The following is a 12,705-nucleotide window of genomic DNA, read 5'->3' on the forward strand; positions in this document are numbered from 1 at the left end:
CTGATCTGGTTGTGTGGATAACCAGTCAGGAAACCAGCAGAGATGCAATTTGACAAATAATTAAAAGACCCGACTTCGGGGGCATTAGAGGATCTCAAGAAGGGCGAATTGGTGAGCGTTGCAAAATGATGAAATCTCTCGGCGGTGAAATCGACGATCAGCAAGTTGGATATACAGAGAGCAATAGCTGTGCAATACGTATCCGAGGTGTGTGTTCACGTCGGATGTATTGGACCTGCTCCCTGAGAAAAAAACAGTCGAGGGTGAGCTTCAGATACAGATAGAAAGATTAAGGTTGGCTGCGGAGAAGGAGGAAAGAGAGTATGAGCTCCAGATACTCCAGATAAAGGAAATAATATCTGCAAGGCAGAGAAAAGAAGCTGCTAGGCAAAGGGAAAACAGAGAGAAAGAGAGACTGTTAGCGCTGGAAATGCAGAGGTTAAAGGCATCGCCGGAAGGGACCAGGCAGCAAACCCAAATGAGGGGTTCAGGATTGGTCAGGAGATCCAGTTGGTACCTCCATTCGAGAAGATGGATGTCGATGTTTTTCTCCATTTTGAGAAAGTGGCTATGAATCAGAACTGGCCTAAGGGGAAATGGGCTGTTCTGTTACAGAGCGTACTTAGGGGGAAGGCTCAACGTGCGTATTCGGCATTGTCTCTGGATGAGGCCAAGGATTATGAGGAAGTAAAAAGCTCTGTGTTGAGGAGTTAGGAGTTGGTGCAGAGGCAGAAGTTCCGGAACTTGAGAAAGCCGTGGAACCACACGTATTTAGAGTTTGCCCGTGAGATTGAAATATATTGTGAGCGGTGTAGTGCGCCTCAAAAGGGGTTGATGAGGATTATGATAACCTGTCACAGTTAGTACTGATGGAGCAATTTGTAAGTTATATCCCTGAGAGTATGAAGACGCACTTGGATGAGAAGGAGACAGAGACTCTGTCTGCGACTGCCAAGTTAGTAGACGAGTATGCTTTAACCCACAAGTCAAAGTTTTCCTCAAACAAGAACTACCAGAGATGCAGTAGGGACGGTGGAGAAAGCCCACCTGCTAAGGCAGAGAATAAGCCGGGATCTAGTGGAAAAGGTGAGGATGAGGATAAGCAGGCTGGGAGGAAGGTTCCTAGGTTTACCTGTTATAATTGTGGGAAAGCTGGTCATACAGCATCTTTGCTCCGAAGACGCAGACGGGAAAAGGGGAAAACAATGATCCATTGAGTCGATAAGTTCCTCCATTTTGAGAAAGTGGCTGTGAGTTAGAACTGGCCTAGGGGGAAATGGGCTGTTCTGTTACAGAGCGTACTTAGGGGGAAGGCTCAGCAAGCGTATTCGGCATTGTCTATAGATCAGTCTAAGGATTATGAGGAATTATAAAGGGCTGTATTGAGGAGTTACGAGTTGTTGCCAGAGGAACTTAAGAAAGCTGTGGGACCACACGTATTTAGAGTTTGCCCGTGAGGTGCAAATGTATTGTGAGCGTTGGACCGCCTCAGAAGGGGTCGTTGGAGATTATGATAAACCAATACAGTTAATACTGATGGAGCAGTTGAAAGGTTGTATCCCTGAGAGTATGAAGACGTACTTGGATGAGAAGGAGACAGTGAATCTGTCTGCGACTGTCAAATTTGCAGACGAGTATGCCTTGACCCACAAAACAAAGTTTCCAGTAAACAAGAGCTACCAGAAAGGCAGTAGGGACGGTAGAGAAAGCCCACCGGCTAAGGCAGAGAATGAGCCGGGAGCTAGTGGAAAAGGTAAGGGGCAGCAAAAGCTGGCTGGCAGGAAGGTTCCCAAATGTACGTGTTATAATTGTGGGAAAGCTGGTCATATAGCATCTAAGTTCTTTGCTCCGAAGAAGGAGACAGGAAAAGGGAAAACAGCAATCCCTACAGGTTGCATTGAGTCGGTCAACAGATCGATGGGGAAGGCAAAGGTAAATAGTGCACAAGAGGGGCGTGAGAAGTTTATCTTGGAAGGGACGGTGTCTGTGAAGGAGGATGCAACCCCAGTTCCAGTGTGGATCTGGAGAGATAATGGGGATGTGTATTCAGCAGTGAAATTAACAAGCAAGCCTGTGAGTGCTGAGGACCCGCGCATAGATTTCAAGATTTATCCAGCGTGTGCAATCACTCGCAGCATGTCTCGAAAGGCGGCTGAGAAAGGAGACAGTTTAAATGAGTCCAGTGTTGATTTAGAGGAGACATGTTTAACGACATTGTGCCAGGAGAGATTAGAGGGTGGTAAAACGGAGGATAGTGGAGCTAACGAAAGTAATGGAGACGAAGCAGATTCAGTGTTATCAAGGAACGAAATTCTTAACCTTGCGCACAAGATACCCCTAGGTGGACACTTAGGAAGGAGGAAGGAGGTTATTGGAGGCAAAGAGTAAAGATGAAAAACAGATGAGGCAGTTAGAAGGTCCAGGGTTGGACACGGATGATCTGTCTGGCTTGACAGAACTGTTTTCAGTTGAGGAATTTAAGTGTGTTCCCGGTGATGTGAGGGCAGTCCTAGATGAAAAGGATGCCGCTACCTTGAGGGAGTCTGCTGGGTTAGCAGACGAGGGTGTTTTAACCCGTAAGTTTGAGTTTCCTCCGAAGGGGAGTGCCCAGAGAGTTACTGGGAGGATCAGGGGAACTTAGAATTTGAAAAGGGGACTGGTATTGAAAGCCTAGGAGAGGCAGATGTCCCGTTTGCTTCTGCTCAGGATGTGAAGGATGTGGAGTCAAAGGGTACTGAACCTGGTGTTGAAGATTGAAAAAAGTCTGAGGTGTCTGATTTAGTTGAAAATGAATGCAGTTCTGGCACCGGGAGGAAAGTGAGAATTCTCAGTCACTTGTGTTAAAAGTTAGTGAGGAGATGAAAGCTGGTGATGTGAATATTATTGAAGGGAAAGGGAAAAGTATTGTTTCTAAACTTTTGCATAAAGAAAATTTAAAGTCGAGTTTGGTGTCCGAACTGTTGACAAAAGTAAAGGGACCGTTAACTAAACAGTGGCTTGTTAACAAGGTGCCTGTGAGTCAATTGCAGTTTGGTTTGGAATTTAAGGATAAACAACTTGGTGAAGTTGTTCAAGGATGTGATTTGGGGAGGCAGAACTTAAAGTGTTGTTTTGACCAAGAGGGATCACCTGCAGATGTTAAACGAGAAACTACCAGAATTAAAGATCCTGAAGATAAAATTAATGATCTGCTTAAAATTAATGAGTGGTGAGGAAGTTCAGCAAATGGGCTTAGTTTGGAAAACATTGGTGATAAGATAGCTCCTGTGAAAGGAGTCTGTGAAGGGCCTTTTCCAAGCTGGCGAGCAAGCTAAACACGTGAGAGTTAAGTGGAAAAGAGGCAAGGGTTGACCAAATGCCACTTTGAATAATAGGATCTGGTTTTACCGGAAATCGATTTTTTTTTTTAACAAAGCATGTGAATAAGAAAGAACACATCATGGAAGATTGACTGAATGTTAAGTTTGAAAGTAAAATAGAGATTAGTATTTGCACAAATTTCTGTAATGTACAACATTATGATCCCACATGTATTTGTTCACACTTTGTATTATACACCTCAGCTAAGAACACAATCCCTTGGTATTTTTGGCTAACATGAAAAATAAAATAGGAGGTTATTAAGTTGGAGTCTGTTGCTACAAGAATTCGATATTAAAATACAACATGTAAAGGGGAGTGAGAATGTAATTGCTGACTGTTCATCCAGATGTTAATTTGAAAGTGTACTTGTATTATTCTAGTAGGTAAGACCACTTCTGTAATTTGTTAAAATCTGTAATTCAGTAATATGCTTTATTAGTTAATTTTCGCACTGGTGAAAATTTCCAGAAGGATGGGGGTGTTATGAGTGGTGAACAGACCTTATGGTCAATGCGGTGCAGAGTTAACCATTCCAACCCCCCTCCTGAGAACTACGAACTATTGCTGTTGTTACGCTGCTCATGAGAGAGAGAGATAAAGCCCAGGCAAGAACATTTGCTACAGATAAGAGGGAGAGAGAGACTGTTGATATACTGTATTATGAATCTTCCTGGATTATTTCCTTCCACTACAAGGACTTTACTTTGCTCGTTAACATTCCTCAGGAGACAGCAGGAGTGGCCTGATTTAATGGACACGGTCATTCAGAGTTGATGGATAGCTGAGACCCTGTTAGTGGGGATAAAAGACAGGTCTGGGGAGACATCCTTCAGACACATACCAGTGGACACTGACTAAGTGTTGGGAACCCAGAGAATGGTGGGGGCTTCAGAGACCGAACCAGGAGATCGGTCAGTAAAACTCACAGTGTTACAGCAGGGCCGGTGGGGCCTTGTGTGTGTGTCCACAGAGTGATGAGTCCACCACAGAAGAACGGTCTAGCTGAAGACCAGAGGGGTCATAACTGAATGACCACAACGATACGATGGATTAAGAATGCCACAAAGAGGTTTGCTTGTCGCAACTGTTGCTGTTACATCTCGCTCGCTCTCTCTCTCTCTCTCTCTCTCTCCAACGATTTCAATACAACAACCATAACCACCTCAGCATTTATGAACTGAATTCTATACTTTCCTATGACAATTCATTTACCCCTAGACATCGATAGAGCTTGTTTATTATTGATTATTATTATTCCTACACTTTTAGTTTTATTACTGCTAACTTACTTTATGTGTATATTTGCATTTTTGATATTGTATTGTGTAGTTTACTAATAAACACCTTTAGTTTGGTACCACCAGACTCCAACAGATTCTTCTTTCTCTGCTGGTCAGACACCCAGTTACTGGGTACGTAACAGAATAACTCTGAAACATCCATCCAGCCCTTTCCGTTTCGGTTCTGACAACCATCTCCCTGTCACATTGATCACACTCTCCACCCCTTTTCGCGATCTTCCTCTCTAACCCATCTTCGCGACCACCCTCCCTTCCCCTCTCGAAACTCCATCCCTAACCTTCACTCGCTCTTTCTCTCCGACCCTCCACACAAATCTCCTTCCCTGCCCTCTGAGGCTCCTCTTGTCCTTCCGGATCGAGACGATGGCTGACTGCCGGCGAGAGGTGGCGTGCCCTGGGGAGGACGCGGATGGGATACAGCCAGCCCTCTTTCTAGTCTGCAGTCGGATGTAGAATCGCAGTCGGAGCTCAGTGCAGCCTAGAGCCGGGCCGAACTGGGCGTGGGTAGGATTCAAGAGGAAACGTGCCCTCACAATGCGAGATTCTGGCCCGGGTCGTTGTCGCTTGAACCTTGGAGTGCCCTGGTCCTCCACCTTCCCGCTCCCTCTTCTACTTTCTAGTTAATACGGTGATTCGCCGGTGCCTATCTTCATCCGGACACAAAGCACCCCCGACCTCCTGCCTCAGTCCCAGATGGTAAGGGTGCTGAAGGCGCGGGAGCAGCCCGGGCCTCGTTTGAGAGGCGTTTCGGGTCGATAGGTCGTGAGGCTGAAGAGGCTGTGGGAAGGTGAGGGATGGTTGGAGATTTACCTCACCTTCGTGACCCATGGGGGAGAACCGGCCCGGTAGGTGGGTGGTCAGAAGTCCCGGCACTCGTGGTTTGGCGCAGCACCTGGGCTCAGCGATTCCGTAGCCTGGAGGTCAAAGGAAGGGTAGAGTGAGGGCATGTGAATGCGGGATTAGGCCGTTAGCGGGAGGTACTGGATGTAGAGATGGGGTGGGCAAGCTTGATTTATCATCTTAACTATTTATGGAACAACACAAACCAGTTTTTGTGAAAAATACACTAACATCCGTGTATTAGTGTATTTCTATCTGTACTAGCACCCCGCTTTCGTAAGCGGGGACACACGGTAAGCCCAGAAGCCCGTGCTAGTACGGAAGTAATGCCACCACCCCTCTATGTCTGCCCAGCCTCATGTCACCCCAAACTAACCCCAATGCCACATTAAGACCCAGCATATTCCGCACAGCCCTGTGTCAGTCCCTAAACTAATCCCTCTGCCTCGCAGTTGGTGGAATTTTGGATAGTGCAGAAGGTTGTCACAGTTTACAACAGGACAGTGACAGGACGCAGAGCAGCGCTGAGAAGTTACAGGTGGAGTTCAACCCGGAAAAGAACCCCGACGATGGATTTCAAGGCAGAGGTGATACTTCCTCGATTCAACCGAGGACCACACATTAGAACGAGTTCCACGATGGAACCAAAGTGGTGAGACATTCTCCAATAAGCCACGGGCCGCTCGTCGGTATGAGAACCACAATAGACAAGGAGCAGTTCACTGCAGGAGCAAAGGAATGTGTGATTGAAAGGTGAAATTGACCACATCCGCTGTCCTGCACATACTTATAGTGACGATCGAATGACAATATATCTGATGGTAAATCAGAAGGAAAAAAATAACTTCGTGGTAAATAATAGAACATCATGGGAACCTGCGGATAGTTCAAGTTTTCCTTGCTACTTTTATTCAAACAGAGAATGGATTGAGAAATAGTGGTAGAATTGACGCACGTTTGAAAATATCTTTAAAGTTAAATAGACTACATCGCACATCACTGGAATGGGGTGGTCAGGTAATTCACTGGCAGAGGTCAGGTTCCTGCCAAACCGCCCATGTTTGTGCTGAAAAACATTGTCCTTCAAACTGTCCACGGCCCTCGCTAATCTCCCGATGACAGGTTCCCTTTATAACGACAGGTATCTGGAACATCGCTGTGGATTTTTAAAAGTGTTTGGAGGAATATGTGCTGTGTATTTTATTGTAGGACACGTCAGCTGTCACTGTGATTTCCATCACTCAAAACGCCCGGATTAACTGCAGCGAAAGAAAAAATGATGAACGAATGTTCCCCTTTAATAAAGAAGTGTTCTCCATTCCCCTGCCAGACCAAACTCCTTCCCTCAATTTCAGAAGCGAATGTTCTCCGACAAATGTTACAAAATAAATCGACTTCCAGATGAATGCCTACTTTAAAAGCAACACAGATATATAAAGAATAACTTATTTAAATAGCTGGAGCCAGGTATCATTGCAAATAACGCAGAAAAACAAAACACATCATATTTTGGTTTAAAGTGCATAAATTGCAATATCCCTTGAGGAGTCAAATTAACGACACGGGGACAGAATGAGTAAAAATAATTTAATGTAAGTGTTTGTGTAGTTGGTTGTCACTAATGTGACTGACGTGATAGCCACGCTAATTGCCTCAGTGGAATTGTGCTCGCATCAATAAAAGTCTGCTAAACCGATCGCCAGACCATCAGAGCAGCTGAACCGTTCCGCACAACTGAATGCTACTTCTGACGGATTATGGGATATCCGGCGATTTACTACATCGCGGCCATTTACTATCCCACACTTGTAGCGGTTGGTGTCCCCGGTAAGATGCCGGAGCTGGTTACTTTATGATGGTGCCTTCGTCTTGCTGTTACTCTGCTGAGGTATCCACACTGTTACTACGCACAGATGCCACCATCGCTGAAACCTGTTTGCTGAATGGAGGATTCAAGCATCTGATCGTTTTATTTCCATTTCCTGCACCTTGTTCGAAGTGGTTTTTCTTTTGACAATTATGTGGGTTCAGATATTGGCAATGTTTCATAATTTCACCTCGTTAAGCTTTCTGAAGTGATGCTGGTCTCTGCTTTCCTAGGTCTAAGTCTCTTGTTTAGACAATTCGACTCATAACAACGTGGCAGTTTATTTAAATGACTGACCAGTCTATTTTTCACACGTAGGTCTGTTATTACATAAGTCAGTAAATGCTTTGTATCTTGTAATTGCAGTTTGTCACCGCTGCAACAATCCCTTCAGCTATTTCACCTCTGATAATGGAAACGGTGTTGTTTACAGGAGCGATCGACAGCTCACCGATACGTGAGTCGTGGAACTCGAATGCCTCGATCTAAACTGTCGGACGGACGACAATCCACTTACACTCACCTCCGTCATTGTCCTCCAGCTGGAGTGCAGCGAACGAAAACGCACACGCTGGACTCCCGCTTTCCGCTTCCAAACAGATATTACCAGGGGGCAGTCAGGGAGTTGCTGCTGAACATATTTCTATTTTGTTTTCAAATTTCTTGTAGTTATCTGGTAGGAATTTCAACAGCAGATCTACTGGTCGTTATCCCTGTTGCTCTTGTGGAACAGACAAACAATATCTACACTTATTCTAATAATATTTCTAGTTTTTTCCCCCAAATTTGTTGCAGTTAATTTAACAGCGATTGTGATCCTTTCTCGGGGAAAATGCGGACTCTCCAAATGCATCACCCGTTACCTGGTTGGAATGGCAACAGCGGATCTGATGGTGGTGATCGTTGTCGCTTTAGTGGATCAGACCAACAACATCTATATTTATTCCAGGTCCCTGCTCATCACTCCTGTATGCGCTCTGACACTTGTATTTCGGGTCGTAACGCAGGACTGTTCTGTTTGGTTCACGGTCAGTTTTACCTTCGATCGCTTCATCGCAATATGTTGCCGGAAGCTGCGGGAGCGATACTGCACTGAGAGAACAGCAACGGTGGTTATGGTGACCGTGCTTATAGTGAGCTGCGGGAAAAGTGTCCCGTTTTACTTTATAATTGAACCTTACATCATCATTGGCAACATGCCGTGGCGTTGCACCCTCACATATGAATACGCTACTTTACCCGGGTGGAGAGTATACGAATTACTGGACAGCATTTTAACACCATGGCTACCAATCGGAATAATCCTGGTGTTTAACGGGTTAACCGTAAGACATATCGTTGTGGCAAATAGAGTCCGCAGAAGGCTTCGGCACAGCAACGATAATCAGAAAGATGCCGAGGTGGATAAACGCAGAAAATCGATGATTTTGTTATTTTCTATATCAGCTAATTTCATATTGTTTTGGATGCCCTATGCAGCCCATTCCCTGAAATGGCAAGCACAAAACTATTTTTACTTGGACAGATATTTGAGTTCCCCGGTATACATCCTACAACAATTTGGATACATGTTGCAGATTCTCAGCATGTGCACCAATACTTGTATCTATACACTGACACAGAGGAAATTCAGAGAAGAGCTGAGGAATTGGATGGCTTATCTGTTTACGTTAAATGGCCATTTGTGTAGATAACGCCCGCGTGTAATGGCAATTCTGCGGAGTTTTCAAATAAAGTCGTTTTACAATGAACCGGTTTGGCAAATATGTCATAAATTCAAACAATCATGTGTCTGGTCATCCGGGAATTGCAGAATTGGCGGAAGATTGCTGACTTCATACAGTTCAGGTAGGTAGCGATGCAAACGTTCAATGCTGCTGGCGTGATTGGTTAAAGTATGTTCAGGGCAGGAATGGCTGCAGGACTTTCCGTGTTTTAGATGTTGATTGTAAACGGCGTGCGATAGCAAATCAGGGATAGTATCGCAGATGCAGAAAGGGACGGCAACGTGTAGCGTTCGTTTATTAATATACTGTGAGACCTACAAAGAAACGTGAAGGGCACGTTAACACCATTTGGAGTATTCTATACAGCCGCCCAAAAGATTAACAAAAAACAAAAAAAAAATGCTGCGGCAACAGTGGGGAACCGCATCGGGAAGCGGAACCTGGATAGTTAACGTTATCGGCACCGGCAGCTAAAACTTCCCTAATATTCTTTGGCACCTCCGCCGGGTAAAAGGTTTAGGTATGGCATAATTTCTCAGTTTTGTCCAGGAGGGATTCACTATATGAAGAAAGACGGGCTAGCAAACAGTCCGTACCGTATTAATATTAGAAAAGGAAACGGATCAGATGACAGATCACTCCGCGGTTCAGCATTTCAGACCGATAGGACAGAACTCCCCGACATTTATCTTGCACACGGATAGGACCAGGGAGCATGGAATTTGGGCTCTGCGAATTATGGTGCTACCTGGCAGGAACTTGGAAAGGAAAATTGGGAAATGGTGTACTCAGGGAAATGCGCTACAGGTATGTGGAGATTGTTGAGGGAACACTGACATAGGGTTCAGTTTAGGCTTGTCTCTTTGAGGCAGGGAAATGATGATAGCGTAAATTAACCCTGGGAGACAAGAACATTGAACGATTCAAGAGGAAGAAAGTGTCAGATAGGGTTATAGCGAGTCATAATGCAGACAATATAGAATTTGACAATGGAGCTAGAAAGAGACTTGAGAAGCCCTTGGCGAGTTGTACTGTGAAGAACAGGAGGAGACTGGAGAGAGCGTGGGCTGATCGGAGGAATAAAGGTTACGTGTCTGGAGTCCAAGGAGGCAGTGAAGCTCATTACTGAATATATTGATGAATGTGAACACAGTGTAAAAAGGCAGATATGCCAGAACACGCCGACGCTAAGAACGAGGAAGAGCTGGAAACCTAGAAAACATTATGCTAGATGATCCCCTGGTGTCGGAAGGGATATAGTCCAGGTAACTTGGAAAAGCAAGTGAAGGGATTGTTGAGCGTTTGGACAGGATGTTTCTGTCTTCACTGGCCACAGAAGCAGATGACTGGAGGGCAGCAAATGGTATTCATTTGTTCTCGAAAAATAATGATACTCATTGGAATTGTAGACCATTGAGTCTTACGTCAGTAGTGGGTAATTATTTGAAAACAGATTGAATTATTTGAAAACGTGAATATAAAACCAACATAAGATTCAGAACAATCGATGTGCGTGTATTAATTTTGGTCAGCGTTTGAACAGTTCCCCACAGTAGACTCATTCAGAAAGTCAGGAGGCATGTGATCCAGGGAAACCTGGCTGGTTGGTTCACAACTGGCTTACTAACAGAAGGCAGAAGATGTAGTACACAGAGTGCATTCTTGTTGGAACTCAGCGGGCAACCGTATTCTGCAAGGAGGGTCGAAATTCTGGCACACTTTACAGCTCTGTTCAATCGTTCTCTGTCTCTTTCAATTGAGCTCACTTATGTCCAAACCTCGTGCTATATTTCAAATCGGCAACGCATTCACATTTTCAAAATATCGCACAAAATAACATGTTCTTATTTGTTCAATAGTTAACAAACATCTGTAATTGCAATCAATTAACGTATCGTCTACGAGTCTATGAAAAAAATGCTTGCATTCAACCGGTCTGAATCAACATACCATCCCTATTTTTGTATTCAGTACCAGGATTTATGAAGAGGGTCGATGTGCGAAATGCTTTCTCATCTACTTGTGACTGCTCTTTCAAGGAATTATGAACCTGTATTCCCATTGTTTTTTTTCCTCCACACTCTCTGTGCCTTACCATTAATTGTAAACTCGCTGTTACTACCTACGTGCTTCAAAAAGTTTCTATTGCTTGGAAGTAAATCAGACCATTGCGTCTCAGCAAAGACACTACATATATATATATATATGTATGTATATATATATACATACATACACACAACATTATCTAGATAATGGAGCCTACAAATATTCTAGTTACAATTGTCAGTTACATTTAAAATGCTGTAGATGTAAGGGTGTGGGTGAGTTTGGGGGGAATGAGGGAAAGGGACAGAGTGAGGGTGAAGATTAAGCTACGGCTTATGTTTAGGTTCGAGTGAAGGTGAGGGTGAATGTGGGGGGACTGTGGTAGTGAGTGTGAGGGAGAGGATCAGACTAATTGTGAGCGCGAATTTGTTGGTGAGGTTTAAGGTGAGGTTTAGAGTTAGGAGCGAGGGATTGCGGAGAATGATGAGGAGGGAATGAAACGAGAGGAGTGAGGGAATGTGGATGGACAGAATGGAGCAGAGAGGGGAAAGAGGGAAGTGTAAGTGGGAGCGAGTGGAAAAGTGAAGGTGAGAATGGGTGTGAGGAGCAACAAGGATCAGGGGAGAGTTGACGAGATGGGTGTGTGGAAAACTGATGATGCGGTTGACGATTATATTTTATTGTGAGAGGGAGAGTTGGAGAAAGTGGGCCAGTGACTGTGAGAGTGGTGGGGCGGGGGCAAGTGTGGGTGTTGGGTAGGGCGAGCCTGAGGGCAAGGGACGAGTGGGAATGGAAGGTTAAGAGGCTGTGTTAGTGTAGTAGAGCGGTATGTACAGTTGGAAAATGAGTTGAAGGATCAGTGTGTAAGGGAAGAGGAGGGAAAGGATATGGGGTGGAGGAGAATGAGTGGGAAGTTGAAAGTGGGTGAACTACAGTGGTAGAGAAAAGATGCAGGGAGGGTTGGGGAAGGATGAGTGGGTGGGATTGTTTTGTGATGGAGTGTGATGCAGGGAGAACGTGACAGTGGGGAGAGAGTGGGGAGGACAGAGCGTGAGGGATAGAGGAGAGTGTGAGAGAGAGGAGGGTGCATTGGCTAAGACAAGACGCACGGGAGAGAGTAGAAAAGAGTGGGAAAGCAGGGGCAGTGAGAGAGCACGTTTGAGGGAGGAGAGACACTGTAGGTGAGTTGGAGAGAGAGTAGGGGAGAGTTGAAGTGGGGAGAGAAAGTGGAAGGGTGGGAAAGAAGGAGAGATGAGAGAAGAAAATTTTGAGTGAGAGGTGGAAAATGTAGAGATAGAGGGGAGGGAGAGGAAAATGGGATTGAGACGGTTCGAAAGTAAGGAGATGAAGTTGGAGAGAGTGGGAAGGAAATGGGGAGAGTAATGGGGAGTGAATGGAGGGAAGGAAAGTGGTGGGAGAGAATGGGACATAAAGGCGAGGAGAGGGAGGAGGAGTGCAAGAGAGGGGAAAGGAGAGAATGCAGAGAAAGAGTAGGAAGTGTAATGATGAGTGTAGGTGGGTGAGGGATACCAACTGAGGGGCAAAGGGAGAGGAGTGGGAA

The sequence above is a fragment of the Hemitrygon akajei genome, unplaced genomic scaffold, assembly GCF_048418815.1.
Source record: "Hemitrygon akajei unplaced genomic scaffold, sHemAka1.3 Scf000037, whole genome shotgun sequence".
In the NCBI taxonomy this organism is placed as follows: Eukaryota; Metazoa; Chordata; class Chondrichthyes; order Myliobatiformes; family Dasyatidae; genus Hemitrygon; species Hemitrygon akajei.